Source organism: Ictidomys tridecemlineatus, chromosome 6, assembly GCF_052094955.1.
Source record: "Ictidomys tridecemlineatus isolate mIctTri1 chromosome 6, mIctTri1.hap1, whole genome shotgun sequence".
Classification (NCBI taxonomy): domain Eukaryota; kingdom Metazoa; phylum Chordata; class Mammalia; order Rodentia; family Sciuridae; genus Ictidomys; species Ictidomys tridecemlineatus.
In genome coordinates, this window is record NC_135482.1 from 60,235,274 (window position 1) to 60,259,705 (window position 24,432).

Consider the following 24,432-nt stretch of genomic DNA (forward strand, 5'->3'; position numbering starts at 1 on the left):
TCTCTAATTCCTTTCTCAAACATATTATGGACACACTGATGCTAGCAATGCAGTTGAGTACCAAGTTTGGAGTAAAGTCTGACTGAACAAGGAAATTTAAGCACAGAGTCAACTTTACTTTTAATGGTCAGTCAAAATGGCAATGGAACCAAGTAGTGGACTAGAGGACAAGGTCCCAGCAGGTAAGGCACGCTTAAACACAATCCCCTCAGAATACATATCTTCATATACTAGACATCAAACTTATGCTCTGGTAAGTATCTTTATTTACGGCCAGAAGCCAAGATAGTACAAACTCCCAGCAATACAAAGAGGGTCAAAGGCTTCATGGTGGTGAGTTAAAGATAAAGAAGCACAGAAAACATATACCAGGAACAGGCAAGGTGCTAACTCCAAGGTTCCAAGACACTATATACACACAGCACACCAATCAAAAGATGCCAGGCCAGAATCTGGCTAGTCAATACCTGGAAAGGTTAGGGCACAGAGTAAACAGGAGAATCAATGGCACAGCCAAAAGCCATTGGAAAAGTTTATGACATCAAATCCTTGATTCTGATGACAGAGGTTTCAATTCAAGCATTGCCCATATTAAACATTTTCTAGGCAACAAGTTATATTTCAGGCTTCCTCTTCTTTGCAGGGAACAGTGTCTCCACAGTCATCAATTCTGACAACTGTTAGAAGGCCATAACCAATCTCCTTGATATTGGCAGTGCTCTTTTGAAAGGCATTTAAGTTAAAATCTTAGAGCATATTCAGTTATACATCCCCTCAAGGGAATAATCAGGGTAGAATAGACAAATACAAGGACCACCATGTGTTTTCAATTCAGAGGACAAAACTCTTCAAACCATGTGCATTCTTCAAACCATGACCATCCTCCTATACAGGTAGTAAGGGTCATCTAACCTTGTACAGAGTGAGTCCAGCACTGATCTAAAGAACCAAATCTGGCCTCCGCTGGATTTAAGCAATTCTTGTAAAAAACTCAAAAATCTCAGAGTAAGAGAACTACAACTGAACTAGAATTTCTTAATTAGCACCCACACTGAATCAGTGAATCCATCAGCAAGTATTAATGGAGCATTATTATGTCCAGGCAAATAATAGATATTTTTAAAAAATAGCAGTGAACAAAGCACAGGAAATCCCATGCTACTCCCTACCTAGAACAGTTAGTACATTAAAAAGTAAAAAGAAGAAAGAGGAAGGAAAAGAGAAAGGAAAAATACAAAGTGTCATTTGTGAATTCTAAAAGTATCATAAATAATATAGGAAGAAAGAAAGGGAGCAAAGTTGGAGATGCACAGTGGGATGGTAATTTTAGATAAGTTGAATAAAATAGGTATTACCAAAAGGAAGGAGTTCAGCAGAGACTAGAGGGAGCCGAGAGTCATCCAGGTTGTATGCTGAGGAGTGCATTCCAAGGAGAGGAAACAGTGAGTTTGTGTGCAGTGTGGTCTTTTAGGTGTCTCCACAGTTAGGTCAGACTCAGTGCTGTACCAACATATCACACAGAAGTAACCCTTGGTGTTATGAACTCAAGCTACAAGTTTAATGCAACAAGGGGAAAATCCATATTCTGATCATATCCCTGTGTTGGACACAACAATGGTCCCTAGGAGCAGTGCTGAACATTTGATATCCAAACTGGTGGGGAATTCTCTACATTCTAAAGACTTCTCTGTAGTTATCTGTCACTAAATATTTAAAAGCTCTTCCTGTTTGGGAAAACTATGCCTCTGGTCTCATAGCTTCATTGGAAGGATCTCTGTTTCCTCAACAGCAATGAATAACTATTCCCCTTTTTTCAGAAAATCTGTAGGGCAACACCAGCCACTCAACATGCCAGGACATCCTAGTGGGTCCCCACTGGTGAATGGAGAAGGGCAGGAGGGAAATTATGAAAGGCTGGTCCTCATGCTCTGAAAGGAAATTGGGTATACTTGTCATAGAAAATTTCGGATCTGCCATGAGGCAGACTATCAAAGACCTTATACTAGGCAAAAATCTGGACATACACAGAATTACCCAAAAAGAGCATGAAATTCCTAGTGAAGGCAGGAATACTACACGCACAAGGGTAGTGTATACTCAGCTGTCCCTAAAATACCTTGTAAATAATTCCTGTAGTGAAATTGAGAGATGACCCTTTTGAACATCTGACAAGACTAAGTTACAAAAGTCTTCTTGATGTGTTGGAGCAATAGCAATCTGAATTCAATACCAGGCTGACCTTGGAATACAGAAAGGAGCCAACTGGTTCCTGTTCACCTCCCTTTACCCTAACACATGCCTCATTAGTCCTTGCTCATCACACTTGCGGATGTTTGCATTGCATGATGGGAAATATTTATTCAGAAACCTATTCAACTCTTTTGGACATTCTGGTGTTTTATCCCTGGCATTCTTGTTGATATTCAGCACTCTGGTCAATCTTTAATAAAAATAATGATTTTAAAATTTCACCTCTCATAAAAACAATGGGTTCTGTAATGGTGAGAAATCATACCATATCTCAAGTACAGATGTTTTCAACAAAAAAGTCTTCACTGAATCAAGTCAAGCATCTGAGAATAATTTCACTGTTAGTTGAGGGAACTTATTGGAAATCTACATGAATTGGTTTCATAAGAGCTTAACATCAGCCCTGCACAGTGTACAATAACTGTTGTGTAATACTCTGGTTGGAAACAGAGAACTTAAATATAATTATGATTAATCTTCAACTAAACCATAGATAAGGAATATTTTATATTTTTAGAAATGGGAATAAAATGTATTCTTTAATTAGAAAATGTCTTTTTTTAACACAAAAAATAACAAATAAAGGTGAGGATACAAAGAAATAAGGACCCTAATACACAGATGAGAAAAATATAAATTAGTACAACCACAATGGAAAACAATCTTAAAATTTCTCAAAAGACCAAATATATAAATGCTTCATGATCCAGATCTTTGTATATATCCAAAGGAAATGAAATTGCTGTATCACAGAGATGCCTACACTCTCTTGTTAATAGTAGCACTAATAGGCAAGATACGAAATCAGCCTACATGCCAATCAGAAGACAAAAGAATAAAGAAAATGTGGTATGTGTGTGTGTGTGTGTGTGTGTGTGTGTGTGTGTGTGTGTGGGTGTGGGTGTGTGTGTGCATGTAAGTATACAATGGAATATTATTCTGCCATAAAAACAAATAAAACTAATATTGCACAAATGTAGATGGAACTGAAGAAAGTATGTTAAGTGAGAAAAGCCAAAAAGTGACAAATACTGGATGATCCCACTCGTGTGTGATAACTAAAAAACTTGATCTCATGGAAGTAGAAAATAGGACAGTGGTCACCAAAGGCAAGAAAGGATCAAAGATGGGGGGATCAAAAGAAGTTGTTTATCAGAAACCAAAATAGATTTAAATATTGGGAATAAATGCTAGTGTTTTACAACAGAGTAGTAGAGTAGCATAGTTTAAGACATTTATTGTATATTTTATAGTAAACTAGAAAAGAGTAGTTTGAAGCTTCTCAACACAAAGAAATGATAAGTGTTTAAGGAGATATTTTTCTCTTGAGGATCTTAAAATTCTTTGCTGATTGTGTATGTTTGACATTATGATTGCAATGTGCTATGGAGAGGTTCTTTTTCATATTGCCTAGTTTAGGTATCTGAATGTATCATTATGTGGATGTTCATTTTATTCTTGAGATTTGAAAATTTTTATGTTATTATTTCAATGCAGAGGTGATTTATTCCATTAGTTCGCATCTCCCATCCCTCTCCAATTCCAGTGATCCTTAAATTGGTGTCTTAAGTTGTCCCAGAGTTCTTGTATATTCTGAACACAGTTAATATTGTCTGAGTATTCAAGGCTGGCTGATTTGTCCTCCAGCTTTGAGATTATAGCTTCAGCATGGTCTACTTTGTTAGAGAAACTTTAAACTCAACATTTTATATGATTTATTTTGTCTTTCATTTCCAAGATTTCAGTTTGGTTCTTTTTCAATACCTCTTTCTCCTTATTGAATTTCTCTTTCATACCATGAACTGACTTCCTTAATTCATTAAGGAATTATTTTCTGTAGTACCAGAAATACTTTCTATGTTCTCTAAAAATTCATTGATTATTCTTATAGTCATTCTTTTGAATTCTTTATCTTATGTTTTATCCACTTCAATATATTTGGGGTTTATTGCTGGAGAATTATTAATATTAGGATGAGTTGTGTTGCCTTGCTTTTTAATATTTCTTGTATCTCTATGGTGGTTTTTATGTGTCTATTGGGATATATTCCTCTTCCACTTTGAATTGCAGGCCTTTTTAGGGCTTGGCCTTCTCTTGCCAAAATGTTCTAGAATTATGGAGATTGAAAAGCCCTTGTAGATGTGAAATCCACAGACTTTGTGTTACCTCCATTTTTCCCAAATGAATGGATGTATGGGAGTGGGGCCTAGGACACCCCAGTCATTTCTACTTGAGGCCTGGTCATTAGTTGAGATTTTTTTCTTCTCTATTCTTTGTATTGAAGTATCATTGAAGTTCTAGTGTGGTTAATTTTCTGTGGAGCAAGATGCACTTTCTCTTGACTGGGTTTAGCTCAGCAGGAGAATCTCTACTCTGTGAACATGTAATATCCCTGAAGATTCCCAGCAATTTCACAGAAAAGGAAGAACTGAACCATAGCAACAACTAAAGCAAACAATATACTGCATTAAAATAAATATCCACTGCCTAGTATGACATCTATAGCACTAATTGCCAGAAAAGCAAAAATAGTGGGATCTGTAATCACCAAAGACAAAAACATTAAATAGCTATAATCTAGATCTGGCATTAAAGTGAACAGCAGGTATCAAATATGCCCCTCACAGAATTAATGACTGCAGCCACCTAAGTGGTGGGTACAGGAGTTATATGAATTAAATGCTTCTGAAAAATGCTAAAAATACAGTTCATTAAGAGAAAATAAAATGTGATAGGAAAGTAAAAGAAGTTTAGACCAATCAAAATGTGAGTAGGGAGAAAGCAGAAGAGATGTAGCAAGTGATACCTATAAAGAAGGAGAAAGTAAATTTTAAGAAACAAAGTAAAGAAGGAGAGAAAAATAGAATAAGAGAACTTGGTTATTAGAAGGAGAACAAAATAAGGAGAAAAAAACAAAACCAAAACATAATCCAAGATAAACAATTTAAAAAACCTAACCATTAAAAGATTAAATAAGGAAAAATAACAATTGTTTGAAAAAATGCCAAAAATAAGGAAAATAGAGAAAAATATATATACGTATAATTGTATGTGTATGTGTGTGTGTGTGTGTGTGAGTGTGTATCCATAAACAAATCAGAACACCAAAAAAAAAAGAGAAAGAAATCTTAATGAAAAAAAATGAAAGAATTTTCCTCATTGAGATGATCAAAACTGTCAGCAAGGATGGATGGTCAGTGCCTTTGCCACATCTCCTTTTTTCTTAGGCTACTACCAAGGGGGAGAGAGGAAGGGCTGAGGTTTGTTAAAGCTTTCCTCTTTTTGTGTTGCTCAGCCAAGTGTCGCTGGAGTGACCTAAAATTGAAGCTGGTTGAAATGGTTTTCAACTTTCCTTTTCACTAGTGTAAGGTAGAATGGGATGGGAAGTACTGTTGTTTTGAGTTTTGTCCAGATATACCAGATTGAAGCATGGCCAGGGTGGGGCTGCTGCAGAGTTCTAAGAGAGGAATTCCAATGTCAGGGGCTTAGCTTTAATCAGGCCTTAGGGACTCTTTTGAGAGCTATCTGCTCTGGAGAGATTAGGTCAACACACCCCCCAGGGTCAGGCAGATGCCAATTTCTTCTGGGAGTCTGGATCTCAGAAGCCTCCCAAGAAATTTACTCATGGATCAGAAAAGCCAGCACTCCATAGGTATCTACTGCCTAGGAACATTGCCTTTCCAGTCTTAGTCCATGAGCATATTTGCACCCAACTGTTCAGTTTCCTGACCCACTTCAGCAGTCACATGAGACATCAAACTCAAAGGGAAAGTGAATTTCATTCCCCACATTATTTCCTACTTGAATTCACTTAGGTACAAACTACTCTGTGGCTGTTTCCATAACAATGTAATTAATATGTGTTAATAAAAATACATCTAAACAAGTTCGTTTTCTGTAATGTGAAGTATTTTACTCACATTCTTTTAGGTATACCCTAAGTCTCACATTAGGCCCTTACCAGCTCAATATGGCAATATTTGCCATGACCTCTAAGGTTCCAGCAGCAGTAAACTGCAATGTGGCCTCCTTGAGATGGTTTACACCTAAGCTCTCTACTTGCCAGTTGAAGAACTTCAAAAACTTTGTAATTATCAGATCTCTGTGTAGCCTCTAGACCAACTAAGTTCAGGCTCCTTTTCCGATCTACATGTTGTTTCATATCAAGTTTGTCTGCTGTGTTTCTTTCTGTGTTTGAACCAGTGTCACTGCTACTACCACAATCAGTTTGGCTCCAATGTACTCTTTCTTGTTCTTTCTGCAATGCACAAGAATTTCTGAGTCTCTAAGAAACTTTTACTGTTCAATATTGAATTTTAGCAAAGTCCTCCTTTCACCCACCTTGCTGAGAAAAAGTACTCTCATTGTTGAATCTCCAATCACAAAGTAACTGTAAATGCAACTTCCTCTACTCTTTCACCATCTAATCTTCTCCCTGAAAATAGCTTTTTGGAAGAATGTTCATAACAGCTTTATTCACAATAGTTCACAATATAAAACAACCTAAATGTCCCTCTGCAAAAGAGTACACAAATAGAGTACATTAATACAATTAAATACTTCACATTAGCAGAAAATGAACTTTTTATGTGTATTTTATTAGCATATATTAATTACATGTTAATGTAATTTATTGATATTTACATACAGGCATACACCATACATATTGATTTTGTCATCATCCTTCCTCAAACTTATCCCCTCCTCCCCAGTCCCAAACATTCCATCTTCCACTCTCCAACCCCATCCCTGCACCTTTCCCAATTTCTAAAATAATCATTATTCTACTTTCAGAAACACTGTTTTTTTCAGGTTCCACAGATAAAAGAAAACACGCCATACTTGTCTTAATGTTTCTGTCTTATTGGTCTATCCAGTTTTTCACAAATTGCAGGATTCCATTCACCTTCATGTCTAAATACTCCTGTGTGTGTGTGTGTGTGTGTGTGTGTGTGTGTGTGTGTGTGAGTGTGTGTGTGTGTATGTGTCACATTTTCTTTTTTGGTTCATCTGTTGATGGCCATTATTATGTGTTAATGAAGAAATACTAGGGGGTGTAAAATGATTAAATTATGAAAGCTGTTAATTCTAATTCAAATAGACTCTCTAGTGGTAAAGATAGGAAATTCGGGTATGCCATGAGGATATGGGCCACAGGGGGAATGCCCTGGAGAGTACATCTTCTCGGTGGCCCCTTTCCCTTCCTCTCTCTGCTTTCTGGCTAGTATGAATGCAGCAACATCCCTCTACTATGGCTTCTGCCAGGCTGTTCCACTTCACAGTGGGCCCAGAGGAATGGGGTCAGCCCACCATGTAGTATATCTCAAAGTTAGGTATTGTGATGCCTCTAGCTTTATATTTTTTACTCCATATTTCTTTGACTATTCAGGGTCTTTTGTACTTCGATATAAATTGTGGGATTGTTCTTATTTTTCTGTATTTGTAAAGAATGACACTGGAATTCGACAGGAATGGATGAGGGCTACAGACAAGTCAAGATGGCACCTGGTACTTTGCCGGAAGGAGTAGTTTGAGAAGTAATGCCAGAGAGGCATTAAGATGATGGAGATTCCTTAATGACTGAATGCTGTATCTAATGATGTTATTTAAGTTAAGCTGTGTTTAATTATTAAGATAATGATGATTCCTTAATGACTCATTGCTGTAACTGGATGATGCTAAATTCAAACAAGCTGTGTATTCAGTTATGCATATATACCTCTGCTGTCCAGTAATAAGGCGACTCCTGCTGTATCAACCTTCACAAGTTGCTTGTGACCCCCCCCGTCATTTTGCCCAGTCAGATGGTGGCAAAAATTGCATTGAATCTGTAGGTTATTTTGGATAGTCTGTACACTTTAATTATATTAATTTTTCAAATTCATGAACTTGGGAGGCTGTAATTGTTAATGTGTCAAGTTGATTTAATTTAGAGATGCTAAATAGGGATGGGGCTGTAGCTTAGTGGTACAATGCTTGCCTTGCAGAGGTGTGGACCTAAATTCAATCCTGGGCACCACAAAAAATAAAAAAACAAATAAAGATATTGTGTCAATCTACAATTAAAAATAAAAAACAGATGCTGATGGGTACGAGGCTTCTTGTATCAATGAAAGTGTGTCTATGAATGACTGGCATGTGGGATAGCCAACTGAAGTGAAGACCTTCCCTAAGCATAGACAGCGCTGTCGAATAGAATGGTGCCTTGGACAGAATAAAATTTGGAAGAACAAGTAAGCAGCAGCAGATGCAATCTCGATTCTTCTCAATTGAGTTCTAGATTGCTGCTGCGATTACCTCAGGACATCAGACTCTGGATCCTTCACTCTTCCAAGCAGATTTCTACCAGTGATTCTCCAGGGAGTTTCCAGAAGCCTTTTCAGATTAGGGTAGCTCCATTGATTCCTCTTGTTCTGAGGCTCCAGCCTCTTGGACTACACAGCTACTAGTTCCTCCAGCTCTCCAGCCTACAGGCAGCCAAGAACCAGCTTCTGGTTTTCTGAGCTCCCACCATAATTGGTCATTAAGCTCAGTGTACAACAACCTAAAGCGTTTCCAGCTTACACCGCTAAGCATCACAAAATTCCTCCTACCAATTCAGAGAAGCTCAAAATACTTATGAACCACATGGTCAAATGAGTCAGAGAAATGACCCCACTTCTTGGTACCAATTTCTGTTTTAGTCAGCTTTCTTTCACTGCTATGACAAAAGGACCCAACCAGAACAATTATAGAGGAGGAAAAGTTTATTTGAGGTTTCATAATTTCGGATGTCTTATTCCATAGAAGGCCAGCTTTCTTGGTCTGGGCTGCACGTGAGGCAGAATATCATGGTGGAAGAGTGTGGTGAGGGAAGCAGTTCACATGGCGATCAGGAAGCAGATAGAGAGAGGTCCCACTTACCAGATACAAATATATATTCCCAAATCACACCGCAATTCCCACTCCCTCCAACCACACCCTACCACTTCAGTTACCACTCAGTTAATCCCTATCAGGGGATTAAATTACTAATTGGGTTAATGTTCTTATAACCCAGTCGTTTCTCCTCTGAATCTTCTTGGATTGACATACATGTGCACTTTTGGGGGACACCTCTCATCCAAACCATAACGGAGGCTTTTCTACCTTTTAGTGTCTTTTTCATCTTTTTCTGTGTTTTGGTGTTCATTGTAGAGGTCTTCCAATTCCTCAGTTAAATTTATTCCCAGGTATTTTGTGTGGGGAAGGAGATTATGAATAGGCTTGTTTTTATTATTTGCTTTTGGGAAAATTCATTATTAGTGTATATAAAGACTGACTTTTGAATGTTGATTTTATGTCCTACTAGTTTATTAAATTTTTCAGATCTATCAGTGTTTTGCTGATGCCTTTAGGTTATTCTTAGTATAATATTATATAATCTACAAAAAGGAATAATTTGATTTCCTCCTTTTCTATTTGCATGTCTTTTATTTATTTCTCTTGCCTAATTGCTATGGCTACCATGTCTAGCTCTATATTGAACAAGAGTAGAATGAGGGGCAGCTTTTTTAGTTCCTGATCTTAGAGGAAATTCTTTCACCTTTTCCCCATTCAGTATGATGATGGCTTTGGGTTTGTGGTATATTGCAATTATTATGTTGAGCAATAATTATATAACTAATTTGTCCACAGATTTCATCATGAAGACATGTTGTATTTTATCAAATGCTTTTTTTTTACACTGAGATGATCATATGGTTTTTATCCTTTATTCTGTTGATGTTATATATTACATTTGTGACCTGTTGAGCCATCCTTGTATCCCTGAAATAATGAAAACTTGATCATTGTGAACCATATTTTTTCATGTGCTCTTAAACTCAATTTGGTAGTATTTTCTTGAGAAATTTTCATCTATATTCATCAGGGATACTCTTCTATAATTTTTGTTGTTGTTGTTTCTGTTGTGTCCTTGTCTGATTTTCTTAAAAATGTAATGCTGGCCTCATTATGAGTTTGAAAAGCTTCTTCTGTTTAAATTGTCTAGAGTAGTTTTAAAAGGATTGACATTAATTATTCTTTAAAAAATTGACAAAATTCAGTAATGAAGTCATCTAGTCCTGGGCTTTTGTTTTTTGGGAGACTTTCTATTACCGATTTAATCTTTTTTATTATTATTTAATCTGTTAAGTTTTGATGTGAGTTGTCTACCAAAAGCTCATGTGTGAAACAATTCAAGAAGGTTAACAGGAGAAATGATAGGGTTGTAAAAGTCTTAACCCAATCCATGATATAATCCCCTGATAGGGATTAACTGAGTGGTAACTGAAATGGTAGGGTGTTGCTGAAGGGGGTGGGAACTGGGTCCTGGCTTTGAGTATATATTGGGTTTTGGTTTGGGGGGTTATGGGGAATTTGGAAGGGGATACCAGGAATTGAACATAGGGAATCTTAACTACTGAGCTACATCCCCAACCCTTTTTTATATTTTATTTAGAGACAGGGTCTCACTGAATTGCTGAGGGTACCTTTGAACTTGCAATCCTCCTGCCTCAGCCTCCAGAAACCAAAATATGTCCCAAATGAGCTTCATCAAATTGTAATCCAGAGCAATAAATGATTCAGAAGTCTGAATAACCAATGAATTTCTGAACTGTAAGTCAGAAATGAAGACAAAGCCTTCAAAGGAACACACTTTGAGTCCTGAATCAAAGGTCCATGGATCCAATGATGAATATGATTCTAATAAAATCAGTGAAAAGGGCAATAAATAATGCTATATATGTAATGTCTATTCCTATTTGGCATTTTGGTATCACAACTCTCCAATCAAATTCTTCAAGAATCCTATTTGTAATTTCAAAACTTGGGTTACTACTTGCAGTCAGGGACAGCATATACCCTAAAAAACTATTGGGAACAACAGCAGCTTAATCAAAAGCTGTTGTAACAGACCTTAATATAAAATATAAACTTGAGTCAGGAGATTTCAGAAATAGGAAATTATGGCTCTTCTTTGAATTCAGTGTTTTCAGACATAAATGATGCAAAGACTTAGACTTTTTTTAGAAGAGAGAGAAAGAGAGAGAGAGAGAGAGAGAGAGAGAGAGAGAATGTTTTAATATTTACTTTTCAGATTTGGCAGACACAGCATCTTTATTTTATCTGTATGTGGTGCTGAGGATCAAACCCAGCGCCCTGTGCACGCCAGGCAAGTGCATTACCACTTGAGCCAATCCCCGGCTCCATAGACTGAGAATTTCAATAAATCATCTAGGAAAAAACACACAGTGAAGTTAAATATGTAATTTGTGATGAAGCAGAAGTCACATATTAATGGGAAGATTTAAAATTTGGCAATTTTGGGATTTGCATACTGATCATATTTGTACTTAAACAAAATTGGAAAGTGATCTTATTTGTTGTTTGTTTTGTTTTGCTTTTTCTCATGTCATCACAGTCACTGAGTGACCTTGTTTGATGCTGGTGTTTTCTGAGATGTTTTCATGTTCAAAACAGGAGCTTGCTGGCTAGATGTGAGCACCAGGTCAGCCCTAAAACTCCAAAGCCTGAATGGCTATTTCACGCCAGTTCCCAGATTTCAGAAACTGCTTTTCTCTCTCTCTCTCTCTCTCTCTCTCTCTCTCTCTCTCTCTCTCTCTCTCTCTCTCGTTCTCTCTCTCCCTCCTCCCTCTCTCTTTCACTCACTCCTTCCAACACAGTCATTGCAAATAAGACAAAAATATTATGGATCAATCAGCAGTTGATAGAAGGGTTTCGTGGCATAAAATTGAACATTTGAATCTGAAGTAGGATAGAAGAAATAAGAAATTCAAAGGAGACATAAAGAAAGGACAACAAAATAAGATTTAATTCAGAAATTCTGCATACTTTTCCAGGCATGTCACTTCCTAAGCCTGTCTCCCTTCAAGACCTGCTACTCTCAAATTCCTGGGATACCTGTAAACCTACCTGTTCAGTATTAATTAATCTCCTAATAAATAAATTAATTAAATAGATATACCATATCTTGAGGAACCTATAATATAGGACTTTCTTATACTATCTATTCATTAGATAATGAAGACCACATCTGCCTAAGGATCCAGAAATTGACCAGATCACCGGAAACTATCTAAAGGTCACTGGTCTGACATCAGCCTCCTGTGAAGCTGGGATTACAAACATAAGCCACCACACCCAGCTAAGATCCACTATTACATACAAATATAAGGCTACAATGATTAGGGATCTCCAAAAAAGTCCTTTCTGTTGGTGTTTCTTAAAATTCACTATCCTTTCAGGTATATCCAAGGTGAACTCTTACATTAGTCTCAATAAAATAAACTGTTGTGTTTCCTGGACTTTCTTGAAGAATGGCAATGACATATTGAAATTTTTTAATCCCCACTGATTATGAACATAAAAGTATCACAAGCTTAAAAATTTTTGTCTGGGAACTAGGTGACTAGAAATTCGTTCTACATACCTTCCACATTTATTTGTCTAATTTCTACCTCAAAAAGATTCACTTGTACTTTTCCAGGTATCAGTAAATCATCTGGTCATTCTTGTAGATGATATTAAATACACTTCAGTTTCAAGAAACAGTGGAGGGCAGGGATAAATAGAACTGTCACTCAGTTTCACATTATATGGATCTAATTCTGTGTCCTGTGGCTAAATTACATAAGAACAATAATCTAGCATATTATAAGAAAAATCAGAAACCAGGTTCAGTGGTACAGATCTATAATCCCAGTGACTCAGAAAGTAGGAAGCTAAAGCTTTCTAAAGCAATTTAGAAAGACCCTGTATCAAAAAAATAAAAGAGAATTGTGGATGTAGCTCAGGGTAGAACATCACTAGCTCAATACCCAATACCCAATCTCTAATCTCTAACAATGATTCGAGATTATATGGTTATGTTCCAGCATGACCGAAAGAGATGGTGCTTGAATTGTTTGCTTTGATTTGAGGATTAGTTAAGATTCATATTTTAGAATATACATAATACATTATAGGAGATGGCCAGGAAATGCAGGATCTTCTAAATCAGGCAATCTGAAAAGGTTATACAGAAAGAAGAAAAATATCTCAATTCAGCCATGACAGGTTCTTGACCTATGCCACAGAAAGAAATTTCAATATACTTCAAAAGAGGCTCAAACAGAAATTTATTTAGGGAAGCAAGAATAGAGGTGGATACACACTCCCAAAGAAAGAGAGTTCTTGGGTTCAAGAGTGAGATGTGCTTTTGGAGTCTCAATATTCTTTCAATCTATTTTTCCCCTGGTATGAGGGATTCAACCCAGGAGTGCTTGACCACTGAACGATTTTCAGGCCCTTTTTTTTTAATTGGCCCTTTTTAGTCATACACGACAGTAGGATACCTTTTGAGATAATTATAGAAGCATGGTTTATATCTTATTCTAATCAGAACTCCATTCTTGTGGATGTACACAATGGTAAAATTCACTGTGGCATATTCATATATGTTCAGAGGAAAATTATGTAAGATTTATTACACAGTCTTTCCTTTTCTACCCTTCCCTTCCCTTTATTCCCCTTTGTCTAATCTAGTGAATTTCTATTCTTCCCCTCCCCCACTTATTGTGGGTTAGCTTCCACATTTTCAATGAAAACATTCAACGTTTATCTTTTGGGGACCGGTGTATTTCACTTAGCATGGTAGTCTCCAGATCCATCCACTTCCTGGCAAATGTCATAAAATCATTCTTTTTAATGGCTAAGTAATAGTACATTGTGTGTGTGTGTCTGTGTGTGTGTGTGTGTGTATGTAAGTGTGTGTGTGTGTGTGTGTATGTGTGTGTGTGTATCATATCTTCTTTAACTATTTATCTTTTGAAAGACAACTAGGTTAGCTCCATAGCTTAGCTATTATGAAGTAGGACAGGATCTCACTAAATTGCTGAGGCTGGCCTCAAATTTATAACCCTCCTGCCTCAGCCTCCCAAGTCACTGGGATTACAAGCATGTGCAATCAAACCTGGATCAATCTTGTTTTTAAAGAAAAGTTTGTAAATGTTGAACATGAGAGGAATGTGTGGGCATCAACTTGATAGACTCAATTCTTTTGATCACAGAGCACAGGACAAGTCATATGATCTGCTTCTTCTCCAGATCTTTAGATTGACTTTATTTAGTTAATAGATGATGCTTGGAATATGCCCATTTCATAGGTTCCGAACAATACAATTCCCTGGTTTTTTTTAATTAGCCTAAAAATAGATTGTGTAAGCAAGCAATGTATGTAGGCACTTATTAATTTAATCCACAATCCTCTAGATTTATGGATTTTTCAAGAACTTGGGCCTGAAGGAAAACTAACCTGGGAAATAAAGGTAAGATATTCTTAGAGATTTCATATTTAAACTTACAGTTCCTTTTTCTCATTTGTCTTCTGTCTACCTATCCTTATTTCTTCTCTCCTATGTCAGTATCAGCCTGCTTCACATCCATTTTCCCTTCCAAAATATCTATCCTCTGGACTCCAAGCTTTAATATGCCTTTATACTCAGTCTCTGTAACAAATACATATATTATGTTTCTCTGCTTAAATCTTAACTAATAGACATCTACAATATCACTATTTCATGAATTTGGGCTCTGACCTTAACTATTTCCTTCTTTCTACTGGTTTTAGAATGGGTTTGTTCTTGTTTTTCAATTACATTGAGATGCATCGTTAGGTTGTTTACTTAGGATCCTTCTGATTTTCTTATGTAGGCACTGATAGCTATAAACTTTCCTCTTAGAAATTAGTTCTTATGTCTCAGATGTTCTGGTATGTTGTATCACTGTTCTCACTCAATTCTAAGAATTTTTTTTAATAATCTCACCTGATTTTTTCTATTACCCACTTGTGTTTCAAAAGTGTATTGTTCCATTTCATGTGTTTATAGTTTCTGTAGTGATTTTGGTATTGATTTCTAATTTCATTCCATTATGATAAGGTAAAATTTAAGGAATTATATCTTTTTAAAAAAATTTTCTGAGAGTTGCTTTGTGGCCTAAAATATGGTCAACTTTGGAGAAACTTCCATGAGCAACTAAGAGGAAAGTGTATTCATCATTTTTGAATGAAATATTCTACAGTTATCTGTTAAGTTCATTTGATTTATAATATATTTTGGGTACAAGGAGTCTTTATTGAGTTTATGTCTGGATGACTTCATTATTGGTGACAGAGGTTATGTTGAAATCACCAAGTGTTGTTATAAGGGAGTCTACCTGAGTCTTTATGTGACTAGCATCCATTTTGTATAATCAGATGCATCAAGGTTTGGGGAATAAATATTTACTATTGTTATGTCCTCTTGTTGGATTATTCCCTTTTGTAGTATGAAGTGACATTCTTTGCCTCTTCTGACTAATTTTGGCTTGAAATTTGCTTTACTGTATATCTAGGGAACTTGGCTATTAGACATGATATATCAATTTCTACCCTTGCACTTTCAGTCTGTGACTGTCTTTGTAAGTCTTTTGTAAATAACATGAAGTTTTTAATGCATTGTGTCAGCCTATGTCTTTAATTGGAGATTTGAGGCTATTTCTATTCAATGTTATTATAGAGAGATGTTTATTAATTTCTGCCATTTTAATTTATTTCTAATATCAAATTCGGTTCTCTTTCTCAGTTACTTAGCTACTCTTCAAATCAGATTTGTTCACTTGGGAGCTCTGGGATTTATTTTTGTTATCTTTCTGTGTATTAATTCTTTGAGTATATTCTGTAGTACCAGCTTGGGAGACAAGAATTCTTTTAGTTTCTGCTTATCTTGGAAAGTTTTTATTTCTTCTTCAATTTTGAAGGATGGCTTTGCTGGATGTAGCAATCTTAGTTGATAGTGATTTTCTTTCAGGTCATAGACCACATCATTCCAAGCCTAATTGGCTTTTAGAGCTTGTGCTGAGTAATTCTGATTGACTTGCCAATACATGTCACCTGATATTTTTCTCTTGAGGCTTTTAAAATTCTTTGCTTTTTTGTATGTGAGACACTAAGACTGCAATGTGTACCAGAGAGGATCTTTTTTTTATGTTGCCTAGTTTAAAACTCTGAAAGTATCATGTATATGGATGTTCGTTTTATTCTTGAGGTTTGAAAATTTTTATGTTATTATTTCAATGCAGAGGTTATCCATTCCATTAGTCTGCTTCTCACATCCCTCTTCAATTCCAGTGATTCTTAAATTGGTGTCTTAAGTTGTCCCAGAGTTCTTGTATATTCTGAACACAGTTAATATTGTCTGAGTATTCACGACTGGCTAATTTTTCCTCAAGCTCTGAGATTATAAGTTCAGCATGGCCTACTTCATTAAAGAAACTTTAAACTGAACATTTTATTTTATTTATTTTAAGTTCCATTTCAAAGATTTCTGTTTAATCTTTTTAATATCTCTATCCCCTTATTGAATTTCTCATTCATACTGTGCACTGACTTACTGAATTGATTAAGTAAGTATTTTCTGTAGTACCACATATACATTCTCTGTTCTCTAGAAATTCATTAATCATTTTTATAGTCAGACTGCATTCTCCCCTGAATGTATATTTCTTGCTCTTCCACAAAAGGCATTATTCTATGGACATAGCACTCATTCTCCCTTGAATATATGTCTACTTTCCTAGGTAAACCTTTGGTGCATGCTAAAATTCTTTTCTGTCATTTATGCCAAGAACCCCATTATCCCTGACTTGAGTTCCCCCTTCTCTCTGGAAACTTGGACACTCATTTGGAGACACCTCTTCTCCTTTGGTAAATTTAGTAAGTGTTGATGAGTGTGTTCATGTTAGAGAAACCTCTAATATCTAGAATTGTGCTGAAGGTTGGCGTCTTCTTTAAAGGAAATAAAACATTTCAGGTAAGCATGTAGAGAGTTTAACTGTTAACAAGAACACAAGGAAGTACTAGGTAAAATTCAATGTCATTCCATTAATTTGAAATGTCTAAACAATGAAAAATCACCCCCAATTCATAAAGAAAAAAACACTTTGATGTTACTCACACTATTATTTATTTGGGGAAAAGAGATAATCAAACTAAAAAGAGAGAAATTAGCAGTATGTTCTTGATGAAATAAAATGAAGGTATGCTCTGGTATAACTGGAAAAGGACCAATCACAGAGAACTCAAATTCTTTCCCTCTCATAAAGGAATATCAATTTATCTTTCAAGAGACTGACAATCTGTGTCAATAAACCTGTAAGACAAAAACAAATAAATAATAATGACAAGGGGTTTCCACAAAAGGAAGCAGAATATGGCTTTATTCTTTGGAATCTAAATGAAGACTGACAAGTGCCAAGTGCCACTAAATTCAGTGGAGTCAAAAGGAGCATATTTTCATCCCTAGAAGATAAACCACCTTTTCCATCCAGAAGATTTGGATATGCAGTCTGGGGTGGAGCCAAGGTAGGTTGCAGGTTTACAGTGATCAGGAAGGAGGCCAATATACATTAAAGTATCCTATAATATGTCCACCCAGCCTTCTCTGAATAAGACAAATACAGCCATTTTTTTCACTCACAGTCTGCCCACCAGAGATCTCTATCATCCAGCAAGATGCCAAGCATTGACCCAGACATGAAAGAATAAAGCCATGCTTGAAACACATTTCTCAGACTTCATTGGGTACAATTCCAATACTTTTCGTACTGAATGTGTACCCGAAGAAAAGTTTCTTTCTATAACTTTTCCATTTCATTATCTTTAAAATGTTCTTTTCATAGAGTGACAGTGAGTTTTAAATTACATTTCACGTGTTAATTTTATGCCATGGTGCCTGGCATATATTTTACATTTATAGATTTTATAATCAATGTTGCCTGAAAATTGAAAGGTAGGGGGAAAGTAGCCTAAAATAGGAAAAAACAAACTTTGATAAGATATTTTCAATAACACTCAAAACAATCTGTCTCAGAAGAACCTTCTTTTTTTTTTAATTGTACCAGTACTGCATAAGGAAAGTCCATCTGAAGGACATTTGCTATTTTTTCATTTTGTAATATTCTCCAAAAGAAACAGAATTTTCAGAAAAAACATATGCATTTACAGTTCCCATGCTACATGGCAACCACTTTTTTTTCTTTTTAATGTTTTCTAGTAAAAATCAGTGTTTTTCTAATAAATGCCAACATTTCAACAGTGATACGGTTAAAATTTATAATGTACAAATTGCAACATCCTGGCTTCTCTGATATTTGGGAAACAACAAGGAATTAGCAATGTAAAGAAAACACGACTATATTCATTGGTTCTCTCCCTCTGCCACCCAGAGTACAGTCTACTATGTCTACAGGGAGCCCAGCAAATCCAGAAGATCCATACTGGACACACATGAATAAAATGTTCTTACTTAGTTTCTTAGTGGAGACAGCTGTGGCTATGGTGGCAGCATCAGTGGCCTCAGAATCAATAAGGGCACTAGCATCAGCACTGAAGCTCTCTTCTGCAGGACCCGCGTCAAAAGGAAAGTTCCAGACGAGACATTGCCTCTTTGTCAGTGAATGAATTCTTTCCCACCCAGGACTATAAATGTATTTCTTACTCTGAATTAATCTTTGCAAATCTGTCATCAACTTTGTCACGACGTTAATCTACCTACACACTTTCTTCTTGCCTCGACCTTGCTACAACACCAAGAGTTTGGGTTTTCCCTGGGAGGACAATGACAGTAGAGACGTTCAAAAACTCTGTACCAGACATGAGCCCAAAAGGTCAAATCCACAGGTGGACATGACTTCCCCCAAGCAATAAAGGGAGCTCCAGGGGCCTGAAATTCTGATGCCCTCTCATGGAATTTCCTGGAAATGAACACTTTGCATTGCAGCATGAACAGGAGCAAATAGAAGAACAAAATTTAGAGGAGAGGAAAAAGAATAAGATTCTCACAGATTAAAGTCATGCCAACTCTTGTTCTAAGTGCAGTGAAATTTCTCCCATTGGGTTCTAGTTTGAAAATAAGTCATATTTGTTTCATATTTTGTGATCTTGTGGACCCATCTATCAGAGAAGAAGTTACAAGACTGACTTTGGACATAAGAAAGTAATATGGCAATAATAGTAAAGAGTACTTGATGTTAAAGGGCAACTTGTCAACACTTATGAGAATTTTCTATCTCTAAACTAGAATGACTGAAAAAAAAAACATCAGATTTCATATCTGTGCCTTAAATCTACCTCAGCAGCTGAATAGCACTATCTCCTACTCACACTATAAAATAGCTGTCTCAGTTCTCATTCAGGAAGGACAATATTCTTACACTTAGTCCCATTAGATAGTTGGATATGTGAATCCATGTCTGAGATCTAACTCAGTCAACATCCTTATGACCAACACACACAATCCATAAGTTGTAGAGGCTCAAGACAGGTCCCCTTAACTTCCATATGAGCACAACACACACACACACACACACACACACACACACACACACACATACACACACACACACATACACACAGGCACACAAGGCACACCAGCATGAACATAAAGACACATTGAAAGAAGCCAAAAAATGACCCAGGACTTTAGTCTGCAACCTTGGTTTCAATTCAGAGGAGAAAATTAAACACCAGCCAGACAATAAGACATACACAAAAATACAAGAGCAAAGTTCTTCGCCCTGATGCCTGTATTTCTACTGCATCCTACCCTGCCATGTGGTCCTAATGCATGTATTACAACACCCTTTCAAAAATTATAGTCTCTTCCTTCAGCCCACCAACAACTGGCCTTTTTTTATGCAAGAGTCATATATTCATCCCCTAACAATGAAAAGATTTACATGCCTTCACAAAAAAATTCTCTAACAACAATATCAGACTTCATAGTATTGTGCCTTCTGTGGAGGAACATGAATAATAAATGTAACAGATTTTTCTAAGTCCATGCCAGAGACTTCACTTTCTATAAAACATACAAAAATCATATTATCTACATTCTAAATGAATTTTACAATCATAAACATGGCTTTCCCAGGCTTTTGCTTAGGATTCCTTATAACTTAGAATATTCACATAGAAGATGCCCAGAATGAGACTGGGCATAGAAAATGGTCATGGGAGGAAAGAGATGGGGGTAAATGTAGGCTCACCAGGAGCAGATTCAGTTGCAGCATCAGCTGTAGTCTCTGAAAGGGACAAAATAACATGCCATGAAAAACATCTTTGAGAGGGAAGACAGAACATACATGATATTGCAGATGTTCATCACTGGAAAGCCTTAGTCCTGAGTGGGCACATTGAGGTCAAGCAGATGCATATATAATATGCATCTAAACCTAATATGTGGTCATTCCTCCTTTCCTAAAATAATTTCTGATTACTTTCTCATACATATTACTGACACACTGACGCTAGCAATGCAGTTGAGTACCAAGTTTGGAGTAAAGGTATGACTGAAACAGGAAATTTAAGCACAGAGTCAACTTTACATTAAATGGTCAGTAAAAATGCCAATGGAAGCAAGTAGTAGACTAGAGGACAGGAGGTCCCAGCAGGTAAGGCACCCTAAACACAATCCCCACAGAATACATATCTTCATATACTGGACCCCAAACTTATGTTCTGGTAAGAATCTTTACTTACCGGCAGAGGCCAGGATAGTACAAATTCCCAGCAACACAAATAGGGTCAAGGAGTTCATAGTGGTGAATTAAAGATCAGGAAGCACAGACAACAAATACCAAGAAGAGGCAAGGTGCTAATTCCAAGATTCCAGGACACTATATACTCAAAGCACATCAATCAGATGTGCTGCCAGGCCAGAATATGGCTAGTCAATACCTGGAAAGGTTAGTGCACAGAGTAAACAGGAGAATCAATGACACAGCCAAAAGCCATTGGAAAAGTTTATGACATCAAATCCTTGATTCTGATGACAGAGGTTTTAATTCAAATATTTCCCATATTAAATATTTTCTAGGCAACTAGCTCTATTTTAGGCTTCCTCTTCTTTCCAGGGAACAGTGTCTCCATAGTTATCAATTCTGACAAGTTGACGAGGCCCATAACCAATCTCCCTGATATAAGCAGTGCTCTTTCGAAAGGCATTGTAAGTTAAAATCTTAGAGCAAATTCAGCTCTACATCTCCTCCAAGGGAATAATCAGGGTAGAATAGCCAAATCCAAGGACCATCCTGTGTTTTCAATTCAGAGGTCAAAACTCTTCAAACCATGTGCATTCTTCAAACCATGACCATCCTCCTATACAGGTAGTAAGGGTCATCTGACCATATACAGAGTGAGTCCAGCACTGATCTAAAAAACCAAATCTGGTTTTATCTGGATTTAAGCAATTCTTGTAAGAAACTCAAAATATCAGAGAAAGAGAACATACAACTGAACTAGCATTTCCTAAGTAGCACACACACTGAATCAGTAAATCCATCAGCAAGTATTAATGGAGCATTATTATGTCTAGGCACAAAAACAGATATTTTTTAAAAATAGAAGGGAACAAAGAACAGGAGATTTCATGCTACTAACTACCAGTACGTTAAAAAGTTAAAATAAGAAAGAGGGAAAAAAAAGAAAGGAAGCATACAATGTGTCATTTGTGAATTCAAAAAGTCCCATGAATAATATGGAAAAAAGCAAAGAGAACAGAGTCGGAGATGGAGAGTGAGATGGTAATTTTAGATAAGGAGAATAAAAAAAGGTACTACCATCAAAATCCCAATGGCATTTCTTGTAGAAATAGATAAAGCAATCATGAAATTCATATGCAAAAATAAAAGACCCAGAATAGCAAAAGCAATTCTAAGCAGGAAGTATGAATCAGGTGGTATAGCGATACCAGATTTCAAACTATATTACAGAGCAATAGTGACAAAAACAGCATGGTACTGATACCAAAACAGGCAGGTGGACCAATGGTATAGAATAGAGGACACAGAGACTAATCCACAAAGATACAACTATCTTATATTCGATAAAGGAGCTAAAAGCATGAAATGGAGGAAGGATAGCATCTTCAACAAATGGTGTTGGGAAAACTGGAAATCCATATGCAACAAAATAAAACTGAATTCCTTTCTCTCGCCATGCACAAAAATTAACTCAAAATGGATCAAGGAGCTTGATATCAAATCAGAGACTCTGCGTCTGATAGAAGAAAAAGTTGGCTCCGATCTACATATTGTGTGGTCGGGCTCCAAATTCCTTAATAGGACACCCATAGCACAAGAGTTAATAACAAGAATCAACAAATGGTACTTACTTAAACTAAAAAGTTTTTTCACAGCAAGAGAAACAATAAGAGAGGTAAATAGGGAGCCTACATCCTGGGAACAAATTTTTACTCCTCACACTTCAGATAGAGCTCTAATATCCAGAGTATACAAAGAACTTAAAAAGTTAGACAATAAGATAACAAATAACCCAATCAACAAATGGGCCAAGGACCTGAACAGACACTTCTCAGAGGAGGACATACAATCAATTATAAGTACATGAAAAAATGCTCACCATCTCTAGCAGTCAGAGAAAAGCAAATCAAAACCACCCTAAGATACCATCTCACTCCAGAAAGATTGGCAGCCACTATGAAGTCAAACAACAACAAGTGCTGGCGAGGATGTGGAGAAAAGGGTACACTTGTACATTGCTAGTGGGACTGCAAATTGGTGCGGCCAATTTGGAAAGCACTATGGAGATTCCTGGGAAAGCTGGGAAAGGAACCACCATTTGACCCTGCTATTGCCCTTCTCGGACTATTCCCTGAAGACCTTAAAAGAGCATGCTACAGGGATACTGCTACATCGATGTTCATAGCAGCACAATTCACAATAGCTAGACTGTGGAACCAACCCAGATGCCCTTCAATAGATGAATGGATAAAAAATGTGACTTTTATACACCATGGAACATTATGCAGCACTAAAAATGACAAAATCATGGAATTTGCAGGAAAATGGATGGCACTAGAGCAGATTATGCTTAGTGAAGCTAGCCAATCCCTAAAAAATAAATACCAAATGTCTTCTTTGAAATAATGAGAGAAACTATGAACAGAGCAGAAAGGAAAAGCAGGAAGAAAAGATTAACATTAAACAGAGACATGAGATGGGAGGGAAAGGGAGAGAAAAGAGAAATTGCATGGAAATAAAGGGAGACCCTCACTGCTATACAAAATTACATATAAGAGGTTGTGAGAGGAATGGGAAAATAAACAAGGAGAGAAATGAATTACATTACATGGGGTAGAGAGAGAAGATGTGAGGGAAGGGGAGGGAAGATAGTAAGGGATACGAAAGGTAGCAGAATACAACAGTTACTAATAGGGCATTATGTAAAATTGTGGATGTGTAACCGATGTGATTCTGCAATCTGCATTTGGGTAAAATTGGAAGTTCATAACCTACTTTAATCTAATGTATGAAATATGATATGTCAAGAACTTTGCAATGTTGTGAACAACCAATAAAAAAATAAAAAATAAATAAAAATAAACAACTCAAGGAAAAAAAGGTATTACAAAAACGGAGCAGTTAAACAGAGATTAGAGGGAGCTGAGAGTCACCCAGGTAGTATGCTGAACAGTGCATTCCAAAGAGAGGAAACAGTGAGTTTGTGTGCAGTGTGGTCTTTTAGGTATTTCCACAGTGAGGTCAGACTCAGTGCTGTACCAACATATCACACAGACTTAACCTTTGGTGTTATGAACTCAAGCAACAAGTTTAAGGCACCAAGGGGAAAATTCATATTCTGATCATATCCCTGTGTTGGACCCAACCAGGGTCCCGAGGAGCAGTGCTGAACATTTGGAACCCAGACTGGTGGCGAATTCTCTACATTCTAAAGGCTTCTCTGTAGTTATCTGTCACTAAATGCTTAAAAGCTCTTCTTGTTTGTACAAACTATGCCTCTGGCCTTATACCTTCATTGGAAGGACCTCTGTCTCATCCACAGCACTGAATATCTATTCCTCTTTTTTCAGAAAGTCTGTTGGGCAATACCAGCCATTGTACTTGCCAGGACATGCTACTGGGTCCCCACTGGAGACTGGAGAAGGGCAGGAGGGAAATTATGAAAGGGTGGTCCTAATCCCCTGAAAGGATATTGAGCATACTTATCATAGGAAACCTCGGTTCTGCCATGAGGCAGGCTCTCAAAGACCTTATATTCGGCAAAAATCTGGATATACACAGAATTACCCCAAAAGAGCATGAAATTCCAAGTGAAGGCAG